This window comes from Polypterus senegalus, chromosome 3 (genome assembly GCF_016835505.1).
Source record: "Polypterus senegalus isolate Bchr_013 chromosome 3, ASM1683550v1, whole genome shotgun sequence".
Taxonomy (NCBI): domain Eukaryota; kingdom Metazoa; phylum Chordata; class Cladistia; order Polypteriformes; family Polypteridae; genus Polypterus; species Polypterus senegalus.
Genome location: NC_053156.1, coordinates 253,321,656 through 253,341,302, shown reverse-complemented (window position 1 = coordinate 253,341,302; position 19,647 = coordinate 253,321,656).

The window sequence follows — 19,647 nt, the reverse complement described above, 5'->3', positions numbered from 1 at the left end:
GCTTAAAAAAATTCACAGTGCAGGCAGGGTGTGTATAATATGACAATGAGAATTCTGTCTTTTCAAGCACAAGTCATTCAGCACCTCCATTGCCTTTCCAAATGTATTTTTGAGGCTTAGAATGGGTCTACTAACTCTGAAATTTCTATAATGCGTAAGTGATATGCATCCATCCATTTTGAAATCTGTTTTCATCCAATGCAGAAGCAGAGGATGGTGGATTTAGAATACAGAACTGCACAGAATTTTTAAAAATTTAGAATGAAAAGTACATTGCTTATCCGAGCTCTGTGATGTGTATTTTGCTCTCTTTAATAAAAGCCTTTCAATTATTTTTCTAAAACCTTTAATACATTTCAGGGTCACATGGATCAGGGGCCTAGTTGCAGGTCAGAATTAACACTAAATAGGGTGCCAGTCTATCACAAGGCACACTCATGCATACAACAGCAGCCCTCACTCAGACAGGGCCAGTTTAAAGTTGCTAGTCACCTAACTGATGCAAGAAGAAACTCAGTAGTTGCAGGAAAACGGAGCACAAACTAAAACCACGGAAACAGTGCCTTGGCTGGCATTTGAATGGAGGACTCTGGAAAAATGAGGCACTCTTAAGCACTTGGCTACCTTCCATCAATCTTCTTATATAATGCACTACCATGGCTGTCCGTTTTTGTGTCCAGGATTTGAAATCACCTGTAGCTTGCAAACCGTTTGACCTATTGACCTGAAATTTGGTACACATATATAACGTGACATCTACTATCTGCTTTCGGGGTAATGATTGATCTCCAAGGTTATTCCACTTTTTATTTTATCTTATTGTAAAATCAACTCTCGGCAGCGGGCAACAGGGTGGCCATGCGGCACATGCGTACAGGCACTGTTCTCATTCCTTACCACCTTCATTGTCACATTCCCTACCTCTTAAATCATTCTTGAGGCAGATTGAAGACGTAAGTGCCAGCTTAAGTGAAAAATTAAGGAAAATTAACTAAGTAATTGCAACACAAACACTGACTTAATCAATTTTAACATGAAAAGATGCCAATGAAAGAGGAGATGAAGTGGGCCGCTAGGGTGGAGAAAAGAACAGCTGCTCAGGAAGCAGCTAGCGCATCAACCTCTGAGCCAATGAATGCTAGACGTACAGAGAAAGAGTTTAAAAACTAGGAATGCTCAAGTCAAGTGTATTCACTGCACGTTATTGTGCACTGCGCCGTTACTGGTCACTATATAATTAACATCAATTTGTTTCTTTTTTTCTGTATGCTTTTTTTTTTTACGACTTATTCCACAGTTCATGAAAATTGAATTTTTATTCATATTTAGATTGGATCTTGCTGTTGTAAATTAATATTTTACATTTTTATTTTGTAAACATTCCTTATTATTTTTGGATTAATATGCACTCCATCTGTCTGCTTTAGACTGTTACCATTTTGCTCTAAGCTATTGACATTCCTGGTGGAGCATTTAATAACCACAATCTATAGGGGCACCATTGAAAGCATCCTGAACAGTTACATCACTACCTAGTATGGTGACTGTAATGTGTCTGATCAGAACTCCATACAATGGATAGTGCCCACTGCACATTGGGACTTCTCTCCCTTCCAGAAAGAAGATTTTCACAAAGCACTACATCTATAAAGCACACAGCTTTCTGAAGGATACCTCCAACCGCTCCGACAATCTCTTTTTCCTGCTTCCATTCAGAAGGTGATATTGGTGTCTATGGACCTACACTGCAAGACGGAGCAACAGCTTCATCCCACAGGCAGTCGGGGTCCTGAACACATTGTTCCATCCCTGTCCCAGCGTGTTCACCGTTATCATGGACTTATGTCTAATTACTGTTCAGTTCTGCATTTCTTTGCATTCGGGACCTATTGTACATCTCCTCTCAATACCAACTATTGCCAATATAATGCTGATTTGAACAGATGTTCCCTTATGTAAAAATTACTTACTCCTCTGCATTGCTATATTCTTATACTTAATGTCTAAATATTGCATAGTGGCCCTAAGAAACCATTTCTTGCCACTGTATAATGTACCTAGGTGTGTGTAACAGATGATATGATAATAAAGTCCACAGAACTTGATAATAATAAATTAAAATGCCTTTGTTATATGAAATAGGAGTAGTGCTATTCCCCAGGGTCATGTAGAAATTGGAATTTGGTTCTGTTCACTTTGAATATTGCCTTTGGGTTCATGTCAGTTTTGACCAACTTGCTAATAGGTTACTACAGTATTTACTTTTGTTTTTATCCATCTAAATTATTGCAATGCACTCTTACTAGGATTACCTAAGAAAGATGGAATTAGTCCAAAAAGCAGTAACAAAAAGTTAAAGTGATTTTAAAATAGTTTTAATTGTATAAAAGGCTCTAAACAATGTACCACGTTGTACCATGTTTCTTAAAGCATGGGTCATGACTGTGGGCAAGGGGAAAGTGACACCCTGGGACAAAGACTGATGATTCTCTAAGGAACACTATTCTTTATAATGCGGTATATGAATTGTGAATTTCCCCCTGGGATTAATAAAGTATCTATCTATCTATCTATCTATCTATCTATCTATCTATCTATCTATCTATCTATCTATCTATCTATCTATCTATCTATCTATCTATCTATCTGTCTATGTTGTGCTGTTTCCTCACTTACTGGTCCTCATGGGCTTCTTTATTCTTCTGTTGTTGCTATCAAATTTAATGTAACAGGTTTAGGTTGGATTGGGTTTTGGGGTGGTATTGTAGGTGGTGGGCTCTGAGAATGGGATTTTACCTTATTGTAATTTCTGTCAATATGGCCTATGTTCCCCTTTAAAGTGTTTGTTTTGTATGTCAATAAAAATTTGATTACAAAAAAATAAACTTGTGCCAGTGTCATGTGTATTATTCCTTGGTGAATAAACAGCATCTTGTTTTGTGTATAATAGTGAGTTTGATTTCGAATTAAGCCCTAGTGGTAGGTTTGAATTTTATTTTTTTTGACTCTCCTTTTTGCCCAGAATTTCTAATTAACATCCTGTTGTTTGATTCCTGGTTGCCTGGTTATTTTTTGGTCTTGCAGTTTTAAGTCATTTTAGTCCTTGATTTTGATAACATCTCCTGGTCGTTTTGTTCTCTCATAATAATCTTTGCACACTTACTGTCTTGTTAAAATTACCAGTTATCTATACTAATAAAAGGCAAAGCCCTCACTCACTCACTCACTCACTCACTCACTCACTCACTCACTCATCACTAATTCTCCAACTTCCCGTGTAGGAAGAAGGCTGAAATTTGGCAGGCTTATTCCTTACAGCTTACTTACAAAAGTTAAGCAGGTTTCATTTCGAAATTCTACACGTAACAGTCATAACGGTCGATAATGGTCAACAACATCCGCCATGTTGAACTTTCTTATTTATGGCCCCATCGTCACGAAATTTGGTAGGTGGCTTCCCTGCGCTAACCAAAACCGATGTACGTACTTATTTCGGTGGTATGACGGCACTGTCGGCCACCATATTGAACTTTCCAACATCGATTAATGAACTGTCACTTACCGAGTGGTTTCCATGCCCGGAAATGGCACCTACCTTTTTCATTCTCTTTGTTACATATTGCACGGCCATATCAGGCTCATTCTTGATATCCGGAGGAACATTGTGTCTTATGTATTGAATGACTGGGACAGGTTCAAGGTGTGGACTAATGATGGTACAGGAGATAATTATACTACACAGGAGTACTAGAAGAGTGAAATGCTTAACACCTTCACCTATGGTTCTGCACGTGAGTTGATGGCTGCCGCTGAATTGTTTGGTTGACGCTTTCAAGTGTACTGAAATGGCCAAATATTTTACACCTTTCGACAACCGCCAATGCCTCTTAAACATCTTAGATTCACAGGTGACGATTTCAGTAGTGGACACTTTGATGTTTATGAATGTTTAAACTCTCAAAAGCTGGATGTGAAGTTATCGATGAAACCGGTTGTATACTTACAACGCTTGACAGATGCCGAATGTCTCTTTAACGCAAGTCCTACAAATACTGTCGTAATTGAAACAAACCATGAAACTCAAACCGATTATGACAGCAGCAATCCAAGCTGTGAGATTTAAAACAAGATTACTTTTCACAAGGCCAACTGTATGTTGCATGCTAAAGAGTAAGCTCAGCGCACAGCTTGGTCATATTACAACCAGAGGGCCGAACTCACAATGTGGTATACAAAGAGATCCTTAACAAATAATTATTGGTATATTTTCCCTCAGTTTAAAAAGGTTTAATTTTCTTCTTAATAAAAATTTTAGGGGCGGCACGGTGGCACAGTGATAGCGCTGCTGCCTCGCAGTTAGGAGACCTGGGTTCGCTTCCCGGGTCCTCCCTACCTGGAGTTTGCATGTTCTCCTCATGTCTGCGTGGGTTTCCTCTGGGCACTCCGGTTTCCTCACACAGTCCAAAGACATGCAGGTTAGGTGGATTGGCAATTCTAGATTGGCCCTAGTGTGTGCTTGGTGTGTTTGTGTGCATCCTGTGGTGGGTTGGCACCCTGCCCGGGATTGATTCCTGCCTTGTGCCCTGGGATTGGCTCCAGCAGACCCCCCGTGACCCTGTGTTCGGATTCAGCGGGTTGGAAAATGGATGGATGGATAAAAGTCTTAAGGCAGTACTGCAAAGCGCAGGTATTTTGCTAGTAAATGAATAAAGGACATATGGATCTGTACTGTATATTATAACAAAAGTAATGGGCTAATATGACCTCTGACATTTCTGATCAGTTAGTCAATAATTCAAACTCAATCCTTTATGCACAGTTCATGCAACTATGTATTTTCCATAAATACCATGAAAAGAATGATCCATATGTACTGAGAAAGAAACCAGAGAAAATACATTTAAACACAAGGAACCCAGTAAACTCGATATAGACATCATTGTGCTAATACAAAACACAGAGAAAGGTAAATGCTGATGTCCTTTAGAAATAAAGCCTTCTTCCACTAGAAATGCATCCCAAGCTGTTGCTAAATCTATGTTTAAATAGGCAGACTACTACTCTGAAAGGACAAACAATAAATCAAATTCCAAGCACATAATAAAATGTAACAGATGAAACGGTGGTTCCTAATATTTTCATGATTGGAATTCTTTTCTCCAAATAAACAAACAAACAAACTCAAACAAATGCTATGAAGAGATTAATCACCGTCATCACTTTGCTATCACTAAGCAGCACTAGGAGACGTGCGCATGACACACTCTTTAGCAGCACTCACCTTGGTGGTTCCCTTCACAGAGTTGATGAGATGCACGCTTCCTATTGGGTCATCCCTCACAATGGGTGTGGTCATAGGTGAGGTGCAATTTCGTGAGTTTAGAACAGCTAAATGTGTGTGATGTTCAGTAACAGGTTTAATTGTCTGAAGTAAAATCACTGTGTATTTTATAGGATGCACTGAAATATTAGTTTTAAAACTTTTTGAAAGGGAGTGCATTAAAGTTGCTCTGCATCTTCATGATTGTAGCTGTGAGAGTTTCTATACATGTATTCATTCTCTTACCCATTTATTCAAACCAGAGTGGTGATAAATAGGTGCCTAAGCTGTGAAAACATATATTTTATATTTCCTGTCCTTTTAAATCTTTTTTAAACCCTGAAATTTCTTTATAATATACATTTCTGTATACTGACCAGCAAGAACATTACATGATCATAAAGAAATAATAGTTTGTGGTCCAATATTTATAAAATGTAAAAATTCGGATAATTTAAAATTTAAAGGTAAATATTATGCTACCTAAAGAGCTAATAATTTCCAGCTAAGGTACAGCATAAAAGGTTCTAAAAGCAAATTATGTATTAATGTATTCCAGCTTTTTGCGATCAAAGGGCGTTCATTACCTCCCATCTACACTTAGAAACCTTTTTTTTCCCTCAGCAGCACACATGTGTTTGGCACATCTACTCATCGTTGGCTTTGAGAGCTTTCACATTAGGCTTGTAACCATAGATATTTCCCTTGAGAAAGCAGTAGCAAACCTTCAGGGACAAATATGTATCTTAGAAGCCAGTGGCAGATAAACTAGATATACTATACTGTATGCTATGTTTTGAAAGCAGCTATATTAATCAAAACAAAACCTCAAATCATTTGGCATTCTGCTGAAACATTAGTTGTCATTTATATTTTTTAATTGAAATATAATATAACGTAGCAGTGTTAAAAATGGGCAAAATAAAAATAATCAGATTATTAACTCAAATCATATTCATTCCAATAATATTAATAAAGTGAATATTTCTTTACTAGTAATATAAAAAGCAAGTACAAGTGGAAGCAAAGCAAGTCATATTGCTGAATCAGTAAAAACACATTAAGGTGGGTCTGTATGTAAAAATATTTCATCAATTATTAAGAATTTTGAGACCCTAATGTAATTCTCAAAGCATACACAGACTTTGCATTTCAACAATATGTTGTACTTTTTAAGAAACAGAAATTTGAAATAATTTGATTTTTTTTTTTAGATTTTACATGTATTTTTTACTTATACTCTTTATTTAAAAATTTCAATCTATTTGAATTAAGTAAATTATTGATAGCTACATATTACTTGCATGTAACTATATAAACAAAATGAACACCACTTCAAATCAATGGCAAAAGATCATTACACATTCTTCTTGTTATAAAGAAATTAATACTATAAGAGTTAATGGCTTGTCAATGAGACTCGCTCTGCCAAGGACAAGAACATCACACTAGGGTGCCACTTAACTCCTTTTCCTTTTTTCAACTCATTGCTTTATTTGATCCAAGACATCCCAAGTCAAGCAGACATGAACTATCAATCATCACTTATCTTATGAACTGTAACTCTAATAATTATATACAGTGCTTTGCAAAAGTATTTACTGTCCTAACAATGATTTCACATTTTCATGAATAACCAATGATGCTTACACATCTCTAAATGAATATTTTTATTCAAAAGTGAAACCTCAAACTCAGCACTGTAGTGCATAAAATAAAGCAGATATCAGCAAAAAAAAAAAAAGAGTAAAAAGATCTTATATCCCACGTGTAGTTTGCAACAAAGCATTTCAGTGTGAACATGTGGAAAAATATTTTATGGTAACATGGGACAGAAACGTAAACGTTAAAATCTCCACTTGCTGCAGGGACATCGAACTGTTGGCCGTAAGTCTGCGTCCCTATTACTTGCCCAGAGAGTTTGGACACGTGATTGTTGTTATTGTTTACATCCCCCCTCAAGCAAACGAGGAGATAGTGAGTGACGTGATCCATTCCGCAGTTGCTAAGGCACAAATGCAGCACCCTGAGGCGCTTCTGCTAATCTCTGGAGACTTTAACTATGTAACGTTGGAAAAAACATTATCTGCCTTTTCCCAGTATATGGATTGTAACACCCAGGAAATAGGACTATTGACCTACTGTATGCAAACGTTAAAGACACATACAGTGCCACCCTGCTGCCTGCGCTTCAGCCTCAGCGCTACCTACGATCACATGCCCGTTCAGAAAGGGGGAACATTGAAGAGGCTGTTGAATGCACAACTGATTACATCAACTTCTGTATGGACATTGTAGTTCCAGTAATAACAGTACGCTGCTATGCTAACAACAAGCCATGGATTACAAGTGACATCAAGGGCCTTTTGAACCAGAAAAGGGCTTTTAAAGGCGGTGATCAGCATGACCTAAAGCATGTGCAGAAGGAACTCCAAGTCGAGCTCAGGGCGGCAAAGGAGCAGTACAGGAGAAAGCTGGAGCAGAACTTGCAGAATAACAGCATGAAGGAAGTGTGGGATGGGATGAAGATCATCACTGGCTACAGCTCGAAGTGGGGTGCCACCATCGAGAGAGACGTGGAGAGAGCAAACCAATTGAACAACTTCTTTAACAGGTTTGACCACCCAAATGCACTCTCACCTCAGAGTACTGCATCCTCCAACCATTCTTCTGCTGATACCAGCATAGGTGAGACATCCCGACCCAAAATTACAGCAGTGCAGGTGAGCAGAGAGCTGAGGAGACTTCGTGCCAGCAAAGCAGCGGGTCCAGGTGGAGTATCGCCACGACTGCTGAAGGCATGTGCGTTGGAACTGGGGAGTCCTCTACAGAGCATCTTCAACCTGAGTCCCGAGGCTTTGGAAAACATCTTGTATCACCCCAGTCCCAAAGGTATCACAGCCTAGGGAGCTGAATGACTTCTGGCCTGTTGCTCTGACATCACATGTGATGAAGACCATGGAGCGTCTGCTGCTTCACCTCCTGAGGCCACAGGTCCTCCACGCCCTCGACCCTCTGCAGTTTGCATACCAGGAGAAGGTGGGAGCAGAGGATGCCATCATCCATATGCTACACCGATCCCTCTCCCACCTGGACAGAGGAAGTGGTGCAGTAAGAGTTATGTTTTTGGACTTCTCTAGCGTCTTCGGCACCACCCAACCTCTGCTCCTTAGGGACAAGCTGACTGAGATAGGAGTAGATTCACACCTGGTGACATGGATCGTGGACTATCTTACAGACAGACCTCAGTATGTGCGTCTTGAGAACTGCAGGTCTGACATTGTGGTCAGCAACACAGGAGTGCCGCAGGGGACTGTACTTTCTCCGGCCCTGTTCAGCCTATATACATCAGACTTCCAATACAATTCAGAGTCCTGCCATGTGCAAAAGTTCGCTGACGACACTGCTATTGTGGGCTGCATCAGGAGTGGGCAGGAGGAGAAGTACAGGAAGCTAATCAAAGACTTTGTTAAATGGTTTGACTCAAACCACTTACACCTGAACACCAGCAAGACCAAGGAACTGGTGGTGGATTCTAGGAGGTCCAGGCCCCTCATGGACACTGTGATCATCAGAGGAGACTGTGTGCAGAGGGTACAGACCTTTAAATACATGGGAGTGCAGCTGGATGACAAATTGGACTGGTCTGTCAAATACTGATGCTCTGTGTAAAAAAGGTCAGAGCCGACTATACTTCCTTAGAAGGTGGACGTCCTTCAACATCTGCAATAAGATGCTGCAGATGTTCTACCAGATGGTTGTGGCAAGTGCCCTCTTCTACGCGGTGGTGTACTGGGGAGGCAGCTTAAAGAAGAAGGACGTCTCACGCCTGGACAAACTTGTTAGGAAGGCAGGCTGCATCCACTAAACAGTGTCATCTCCAGGCAGAGGAGCAGCTTCAGTGACAGACTGCTGTCACTGTCCTGCTCCACTGACAGACTGAGGAGATCGTTCCTCCCCCACACTATGCGACTCTTCTTAATATTGTTTTTTTGTATCAGTATACTGCTGCTGGATTATGTGAATTTCCCTTGGGATCTATCTATCTAATCTATCTATCTATCTATCTATCTATCTATCTATCTATCTATCTATCTATCTATCTATCTATCTATCTATCTATCTATCTATCTATCTATCTATCTATCTAAAACTGAAGTTTTCTGGTCTATATATGCTGTGTAATAACACATCTCACAAAGCAAACACAATCCTTGTCAAAGAGATTATGTAAAGAGATGGTTTCTAATCAGTAACAAATTTTGTTAGGATTGAGGGGAAGTACAAGTAAGTTTATTTAAATCTTAATATTGCTGAAAAGGTTTACTGCTGAGTGGAATTTGCATATTCTTATTATATTTAATTGGATTTTTTTTCCTGGTGTTTAGGTTTAACTGAGTGTATAAAAGTAACAAAACATTTTTTAATGTTATATTTATGTTCACTGGGTTACTAAAATACTTTTTTAACCATCAGGGCTTGCAGTATGCATACATTTCCTTGAGAAATTGTGCTACCCATATGTTGAAAAGTGGTAGGCCATAAGGACAGAGAAAACAGGTAGGAAGATGAAACATTAAGTCAACAACGTGCCAAGACAAAACGAAAATTTTTATCTTTTTACAAAACTAGAAGGTAAACCTGTTAAATTACCCTTCTTGTTTATAATTTTTCTATATTTCCCTCATTCTTTCCTCATTGAGGTAATCAGGCACTCTAATTTATGCGTTTCCAGTACAGCAGATAGTGATTCTGCCGTTAGCATCTGCAATTACAATTTACTTTTGTTATTATTGTCTTCTTACCATTATTGCCACCATCTTGGGTGGTTATGTTTGGTGCCATTTTGTACCTCAGATTCTAGGGCTATTCTGGCATCCCGCTTGGTATGTCTTTGGAACCAATTATGCATTGTAAAAAGGTAAAAAAAATATATCTTCCTTATTTGAGTTTGATGGATGACAAAGCAAACCTTTTCACTTTGTGACTTTTGTAATTAGTTCTTAGAATCCCTAGTTTTTTATCCTTTCCTGAACATTGACTACAACTTTTGATTTGTGTTTTGTTTTTTGGTTTCTGTCATTAGTCTTAATGGTTTTGACCCTTCTTGGTGCTTTTGACTACATCTCCTATTATGAAAGCAAACCCCTCTCTCTCTCTCTAAACACAAATGTACGCTATACTTTGTACATGATATTCAGAGAATATCCACAAACGCAGTCAATGATTCACTTGTGGCCCTGGCTTATATATTGTCGTGCAGATGACACCAACTGACACAACTTCTAGGAAATCAACCCCTATCAATCAGACATACCATTGAGGCATCAGTCCACCCATAGGAAAACAAAGTGGCATCATGTGATATATCAAAATACTGTATAATGAAAAATTAAATTAAGTCTTAAGTATTTACGAAAAGAAAACAAAGATGCAATGGATTGTCTGTAATTCTAAACCACAGAAATAAAATGTGTGAGCTCAGAAGTAAGTGTATAAAGGTTTAAAAAAGCTTGTAAAACCCCAGAATCATAATAAAAAATATTATCACTGGGAAACAAAGCAAAAAGTCAAATTCCCACATCCAGCCAGAACCAGAATTGAGTGTAGGGGGCAAGTAGGGACAGCTATTAGAATGAGATTATAGATTTCCCAACTTTATCCTATTTGATTCACTAGGCAGGATTGCCTGGCTGTGCAGATAAGATGGGAGCAAACCTACTTTTTTTGCCTGGGTAAAATTGAATGGCTATGCGGACCAGAAAAAAGAAAAAAAAATGTTCCTTGGTTATGTGTCAAACAGATGAATAAACAGCATAAAGGGGGCCCAACTGTTATGGTCGATGAATGCAACTACAAACTAAAGCACTCTGAGGGTTTTAGGGGCTAATGAAACACAAGTCTTAGATGCCTGGCTTAACAGGGCTGGGCAGCATCTCCCTCACTCTGATACAGATGGCATTACATAGACTGCACAGCCCAATACTCAACAAGATATAGATCACTTCCAAGAACAATAATAAACTGATGCAACTGCTGCTCAGCTAGAGATGGTTGTCTTAAGAAGACATGATATCTGCTGCAGAGGCAGACATAGCTGGTATAAAAAGACAGGATACATAGCCAATGAAATTTTCTTCCACAGTCTAAAGACAAACACAGTACTTAAATTGATTGTAACCCTAAAATGGCACTGTGTGAAGATGCTTGTATTTGACCGGGAGCATCTTGTGATAGGCCTCCATCTAATTTTTTTATTTATTTTTTTATAGTGGTTGGAGTGCCAAACCGGTCACCAAACCCCAAGGTTTTCCTGCAAGCTGGAGGACCTTTGTGGCTCTGAGGCTAGGGATCTGTGCTGGCAATCAAATCACTGGTTCAAATCATGTAAATGCCAGAAGTGATTGCACTCTGTTGGGCCTTTGAGCAAAGCCCATTACCAGCAATTGATCTATCCTGGGTATGATGTTAACCTGTAAGCAGGTCCTCCAACTTGCAAGGTCCTCAACAGAGGAAGGAAGACAGAAAAATTTGGTTGTGGAATGAGGAAGTACAGGAAAATATACAGAGGAAGAGGCTGATTAAGAAGAAGTGGGATAGTCAGAGAGATGAAGAAAGTAGACAAGAGTTCAAGGAGATAAGAAGGAAACAGAGTAGGTGAAAGCTGAAGGTAAGGTGTATGAGGAGTTGTATAAGAGGTTGGACACTAAGGAGGGAGAAAATGAGCTGTAGTAATTGGCTAGACAGAGGGACTGAGCTGGGAAAAATGTGCAGCAGGTTAGGGTGATAAAGGATAAAGATGAAAACATACTCACAATATAGGAGAGTGTGTTGAGCAGACGGAAAGAGTACTTTGCTTTGAGAGGTTGATGAATGAAGAGAATGAGAAGGAGAGAGAGAGAAGGTTGGGTGATGTGGAGATAGTGAACCAGGAATTTTAATGGCTTAGCAAGGAAGACATAAGGACAGCTATGAAGAGAATGAAGAATGGGAAGGCTGTTGTTCCAGAGGACATACTTGCGGACACATGGATGTGTTTAGGAAAGATGGCAGTGGAGTTTTTAACCAGATTGTTTAATACAATCATGGAAAGTCTGAGGATGCCTAGGGAGTGTAGAAGAACTGTAATTGGTACAGATTTTTAAGAATTAGGATAATGTGTAGCACTGTAGTAACTACAGAGGGATAAAATTGATGAGTCACAGCATGACATTATGGGAAAGAGTAGTGGAAGCTAGGTTAAGAAGGCAGGTGATGATTAGTGAACAGCAGTATATATTCATGCTTGGAAGGAGCACTACAGATATGATGTTTACATCTGAAGGTTTTGATGAAGAAGTATAGAGAAGACAAAAGGAGTTCCATTATGCCTTTGTGGACCTGGAGAAAGCATATGATAGGATGTCTAGAGAGGAGCTGTTGAATTGTATGAGGAAGTATGTAAGAGTGGTAAAGGATATGTACAAGGGAAATGTAACAGTTGTGAGGTCTGCAGTAGGAGTGACAGATGTCTTTAAGGTGGAGGTGGGATTACATTAGGGATTAGCTCTGATCCCTTTCTTATTTGCAGTGGTGATTGACAGGTTGACAGAGGAGAGTAGACAGAAGTACCAATGGACTATGATGTCTGCAGATGACATTGTGATCTATAATGAGATTAGGAAGAAGGTTGAGGAGACCCTGGAGAGATGGAGATATGCTCTAGAGAGTAGAGGAATGAAGGTCAGTGCTTTGATTATTATCAATTTAGAATTATGTCATTATTTCAGCAATGTAATGATTACGTTTTGTTTTTCATTGGTGTTGTTTTTCTGTTCAGCTATTCAGTTATTTGGGCAAGGAATGAAAATAGGGTATGCTAAAGGAATTAGGGACGAGATGAAAACATTGTCAAGAAAGGGACCAGAAGTCAAAACTGGGAGATTAAAAAATGAAGATGCCAAAACTAGATTACTAAGATAAATTGAAGTTGGAAGCTGTTCAATCAAGAACCAGAACTCTAAATCACTAAAGGCAATTAGTAAACTCAACATTAAAAGTATATTAGAACATTAGAAGTATATGTTCGATTTGAGCAAGACTGCAGTTTTCAAAGAATTCATTCCAGGTTATGTGTATATTTTCTAAATGTGTATTTAATACAGGAGTAATTAATGGATGTGGTGCCTCATAAATCTCAGAGATTTTGAAATAAAAAGGTTTGTTTCATTATTCCAAACTTTGATTTATGTGTAGTATAAAGAAGAGTTGGGGTTTTAACATGAAATTAGCCATATCTGTCCTTTGGCAACATTACGTTAAGAATATTTCAATGACAATACCTCCATCCATCCATCCATTATCAAACCCGCTATATCCTAACTAGAGGGTCACGGGGGTCTGCTGGAGCCAATCCCAGCCAACACAGGGCGCAAGGCAGGAAACAAACCCTGGGCAGGGTGCCAGCCCACTGCAGATGACAATACCTACTCCAAACTAATCCAGTCCACACCACATTTTTAGTGATGAAATATCTTAACACTTGCATAAATTAAAAATATACAGTATGTTAAATATAGACGCTTCTATAAACGTAAGCTTTCTAAGTTAAGGGAGTTTACATCTGCCAACAAAGCATCTTCTGAAAAGAATACCCAGTATTAATGATCCTCTTCTTCAAATACTCAGAAGACGATTACCTGACACACAACCCTGGAAAGCACACGTTTTAAAAGAAAAGTCAAAATAAATATATGTTCTACCAGGGTGAAAGGAAAAGCAGTGTGTATTTCAGAGAAAGTACAACATTAGGAAGCACTTTGACACAAAATATGCTAACAGGCTTTCAGTGCTATCAGATGAGGTGTGAAAAAGAGAAAGCTAATAAACTAAAAGTTAACCAGATTTCCTGTCCTGTATTACTTCTGAAAGAATCTCATCACCTAATTAAAACCGATGCTATGAAACAAAGAAAGTACAAAACACTGCAGGACTGACTTTTTAAAGTCCTTCTCATGCTTCTTTTCTAAAGCTTCATTCCTATGCTGAGTGTAAGCTCTCAATAAACATAACATGCTGGGTTTCCTCCAGGTTAGGCCGTTTCACCCCACAATTCAAAGACATGCAGCTGGTGTTGCTAAATAGGCCTTAGAGTGTGTGCATGTGTACGTATTCACACCGTCATAGAGTGACACCCAGGTGTTATTGCCTGCCTTGTGCATGGTGATTGCTGGGATAGGTTCCAGCTGTCCCATGACCCTGCCTTGGATAAGTGGGTTAGAATACCAACTGAGACCTACCAGTAGTTTCCAGTTAAATAAATGGTTGGTTTTCAGTGTTTTACAGAATAAATCAGGACCCAGAAAATGTCTGTTCCTTACAGTTTTATAAAATTAATCATCTATTTTGATATAGCAGAGCCAGTCCTTCCTGTACATACATCACACACTGTGCCTGGGGCCCATGATTGAAGGTCCAATGTGGCAGAGCTGGTCAATCCATTATGGGTCCTAAGTTAAGGAGTGCATGCTCTAGACACGGTGGAACGGCATTTATGAAACTCAAATAGAGCACGCTTAAGACACTAGCTAGGGCTCCATATGGGCTACGATTGACCCTGTGATGGGCAGATGGTCCTACCTAATTGTATTATATGAGCTGTTTCATGAATTAACATCTGTGGTGGATGGCCAGCCGTTTATCCCGGCCAATACCCCCAAGCCGCCAGGTGGAGCCCTCCTTGCAGCATGGAGGTTCCCAGAAGACCAGCAGGGCATCATGGACAATGTGGTTTTTATGCACAGCCCTGCTGGATGCCATGGGGGCCACAAGAGGGAGCTGCAGGGAGGACCGAGGACTTCTTCGTGCCCTATGACCCGGATGTTCGTCATAGGAAGAGCGACGGGCTTCCGGGTTGAAGAGAAGAGGTTTTACCTGACCCAGAAGTGATTGAGAATCGCATGGACTGGGGATTGGGAAGACTTCCGGGTCAGGAGATATAAAAGGACTGTGAGAGCTCCCAGACAGCGAGCTGAGCTGGGTGGAAGGGTGGCAACGCGTCTGGGAGCTGGAGGATTGTATTATTGTTAGTATTAGTGATTTAATGAGTTTTGTGGTGGAGAGTGTGCTTTGTGCACTGTGGAGATTAAATAAAGTCAACTGTTGGACTTTTACCTGGTGTTTGGAGTCGTGGACAGGGGTTCAAGGGAGTGAGAGCGCCCCCTATCTACCACACATCACAAATTAACGTTGTTGACAGTCACTGGTTGTGATCACTTTCCAATAAAGAGCAAAGCGATGGTGTCAAGTCAACATCATGGAAAAGCAAAAAAAAAAAAAACAAAAAAGCACGAAGAAGTAGCTCATGCTGCATTTTTCAGGGAGGTTATAAAAATCTAATTTGTCTAAGTTCCAGTAAGCTAGCTAATGTTGCATCAATTGCCACTAAACTAAATAAAGTGATTTACCACAGTAACAGTGGAGCAACAACAACATATATATATGTATAATAGTGTTGATATCAAGTGTTTAACAGATATTAGCTGATGTTACCGACCTTAGCTGACGCATAGTGGTGGATTATTTATTACCGCCATATAGACCACAGGACCTAGACATGTTGTTAAGGTTCGGCAGTTCAGCAAGGTCCAGTAGTCCCCTGAGAATGTGACTACTGTACAACATCTTAGCTGCACAAACTGCAAAGACTTATGTCTTTCATATAAATCTTTCATACTGTGACACAGTTATGCCATGTGAGGATAATGTGTAAGAATTGTCAGACCTTACTGAATAATGTTTCTCAACCCTTTATCTTAGAGGTATTCAGTCTGAAGTGATCCACTTTGGAATAAATAGCAGTAATTAATGCTTCAGATTTTGTTTTATTCATGGACATCAGTCAAGTTGTACATTCATAGACTGTAGTCTGCCATAGATTTTGCTGCCAAACATTCAAGTTTTTAACAGCATTATCATGCATGTATTGCTCTTAAGTGATAAGCCAAGGACGTTGTACTTGATTGACATTTAAATCTACTTGGATTAAGTTTACAGGTACTGACAATTTTGTCCATAGGACTTTAAGTTCAAAGTTCAAAGTTTGAGTTTTAAATCAAATCAGCCATCATATATTGAATCTTTCTTCGCCATTGTTAATATAATACCTCAGACCAGGGGTGTCCAAACTTTAAGGCTCCCCATAATGTTGTACCATCTGGTCGGGGCATCCCACTAACATAAAGCCAATGTTTTGAAGTAGAGCGTAATCTTGGATCTGTTACTACTAAAGTAGTCATATTGTATGATTATCTATGATAGTAGAGCTATGAGAGTTGTGAGAATGGGTCCTGCATGATGAAGTAGGCCTTGCAGACATGGTGTTTGGAGAACATGTCTTTCAGAGAAGGAAGAGGCACCCAAACAATATTTTCCGCTGACCTTACTATCCTCTACAGTCTTTTGTGATCGGACATGCTGCACTTTCCATACCAGACTGTAATGCAGCTCGTCAAAACATTCTTGATGGCACCTCTGTAAAACGTGATGAGAACACTTGCTTGCTTTAATATCCTCAAAAAGAGTAGTCTCTTATGGGCCTTTTTAGTAAAGTCTTATTGTTAGTCCATGAGAGGTTCTCAGTTATGTGCACACCGAGGAGCTTGACAGTCTTTATAGTCTCCAGAGCGGATGCTCTTGATGGGATTTGGTTAGGGCAGGTCAACAATTGACTCTTTATTCTTGTCTGTGTTGAGGAGTGATTTGTTTCTTCGGCACCAAATGGCCAGCTATTCCACCTTCTTTCTATATGCGGACTTATGATCCCTGTTTATTAAACCTAATCAATCTGATTCCCTCATCTAACATGATGATGTAATTAGAGTTGTGTGTGGCTTTGCATTCATGAGTCGGAAGGGTGAAGAACAGAGTGTGATAGATTTTGAAGTATTGCAGCCCATCCGAAATGATTGGTACCTCTCTGTCAGTATGTCCAAGATCCTGTTACAGAGGAAGGTGTTCAGTCCTAACCAACTCAGTTTCACAATCAGCTTCTGTGGAATAATTGTGTTAAATCCTAAACTAAAGTCTATGTACAGTATTCTGATATACTGTATGTGTCTTTTCTATGCATGTGTGTTAGGGAGAGGTGGAAAGTAGAAGATATAGCATCTGCAGTGCACCTGATGGTCCAATATGCAGATTAAAAGGGATCCAGAGGGCTAGGAAGACTGGACTTTATGTGTGCCATGACTAACATTTCAAAACACTTCTATTATTATGAAGTACATGCAATGGCCAATAGTCATGCAGGCATATATCTGATGATTTCAGTTACCAGGGTGGATTTGATGCACACTGGGATGGTCGACTGGCTTGAAGATGTATTAAAGATGTCTTTGAGGACATCAACCAGGTCAATGATGCATTTACTCAGCACACAACTGGTTATATTGTTTGGATGGGCTGCCTTGCGTGGGTTGACGTTGGATAGCGTCGTTCTCACATCAGCTGGGGTCAGACAAAGTACCTGTTCATCGGAGGGATGTATAATGTTTCTCACAGGATCCCTTTTCTGTGCATCAGATTAAGCAAAGAACTAATTTAGATTTTCTGGAACGAAGGTATCATTGTTGCAGCTGTGTGGTGTGAATTTGAAGTCCAAAATAGCCTGAATGCCGTAAATACTCTTGGAATGTGAAGATGTTCATTGACTCTCTGAGCATATGTGTGCTTTGCTTTTCTTAATTCATGAAGGTTAGTTCTACCTGCCCTAAGGCCATTTTGTCTTCTGATCTGAAAGCTACATTCCTGGTCTTAAACAACACCTGCACCTTAGTTGTCATCCAGGACTTTTGGTTGGCACTCATGACCACATCCTTAGAGGAATGGCCAGTATATATTTGGTGATGTAACAAGTCACAGATTTTGTTTACTCCTCCAGGTTAATGGAATTCCCATAAATAGGATTGTATCAAAAATGCCCCAGCCTTTGGATACAAAACAGTCTTTGAGAGCTTAAGTAGCATCATCTGGCTACACTCTTTAATTTTGCATGTTGAAGCAGAGACTTTTATGCAGGAATTGCAGGAATCATAAACAGGGAGATGTGGTCTGAGCCTCTGAAGTGATAATGGGGTGCTCCCTCCTTCTCTAAGGCCATTAGAATGGTCTCACTCATGACAGCACTAAATATATACATAATGATGTAATGATCTACTTGTACATCTGTCACTTTGCTGCTCTTACACTAAAGCACATTGATGTGTACATTTTATGGCCATTAACTATATTTAACTAATTGGACTTGTGGAGCCGACCCGGACACAGACAGCCTCCTCCAGCCGTGGTGGCACCCGCACACCAGCGGAGAGATCTTGTGTCAGACGGTCCGACTCTTGAGGGTAGGTCCCCGACGAAGTGGGTCCTACTGCATGTCCGGGGTCTGTCTCTGCAACAGAGAGAAACACAGGGGCAGAACCGCTGCCTGGGCACCCTTCCTGTGCCACACACTGGCAGCGTTCCCCCCTCCATTCGACGCTCTGGCACTTGCCTGTTCGGCACCCTCTCCACGGGTTCCATGTCCCTCCTGGTGGTGGAACCGCCGGCACCGCCTGCACTCTCTCCACCGGCCTCAGGGATTCCCTCTGCCCCCTGCCAGAGGGCGGCCAGCACCTGGACGTGTGCACCCAGCACCGTGTCCCAACATATCGGAGGAACAGGCACTCAGCCTCCAATTCCTCCCCTCACTCTGGGACGCCCTGACGGTCTGAGACTCCTTATTAGAAAGAAAAAGCCTCTTTCCCGTCTGCGTCCCCACAGAGTGGCGCAAGACCGCGGCCAACTCGGGGAGGAGGGTGCTAGGACCCGGGGCACTTAGCAGCCTGTGTCCAGTCAGCGTCCTCACAGACTTCCCCCTCGCCGCGCACACAGCCCGTTGCGGCACACCTACTGTCAGAGGGCTGCTTACTGCAGTGGCTCCTTCTCACCAGCTCCCGCCGGCGCCACCGTGCCATCGAAGCCCCGCCGACCAGCATGCGTCTGCCACAGATGCGGATCCGGGTTGTCCCTGCCTATAAAATAAAGTACACGCCCGGCCCCCCAGGGCCGGCTGCCTATCAGCAGGGAACTCACCTCCCGGGTCCCGTCCGACCGAGAAGACGTCCTCGGCGTGGCCTCTGTAGACGCGATGCTGTCCCGGGCGCTTCTAGCACCGGTGCACCCACAGGAGCCTGCTGCAGTCCGGCTCCACACACCGCCGATACGTCCAGAGGGAAAACGGCACTCCTGCGGACCCCTGGCAGTCCGTGGGGTTCCTTTACGCTGGGCCGTCCACAACAGATTTGAATTTT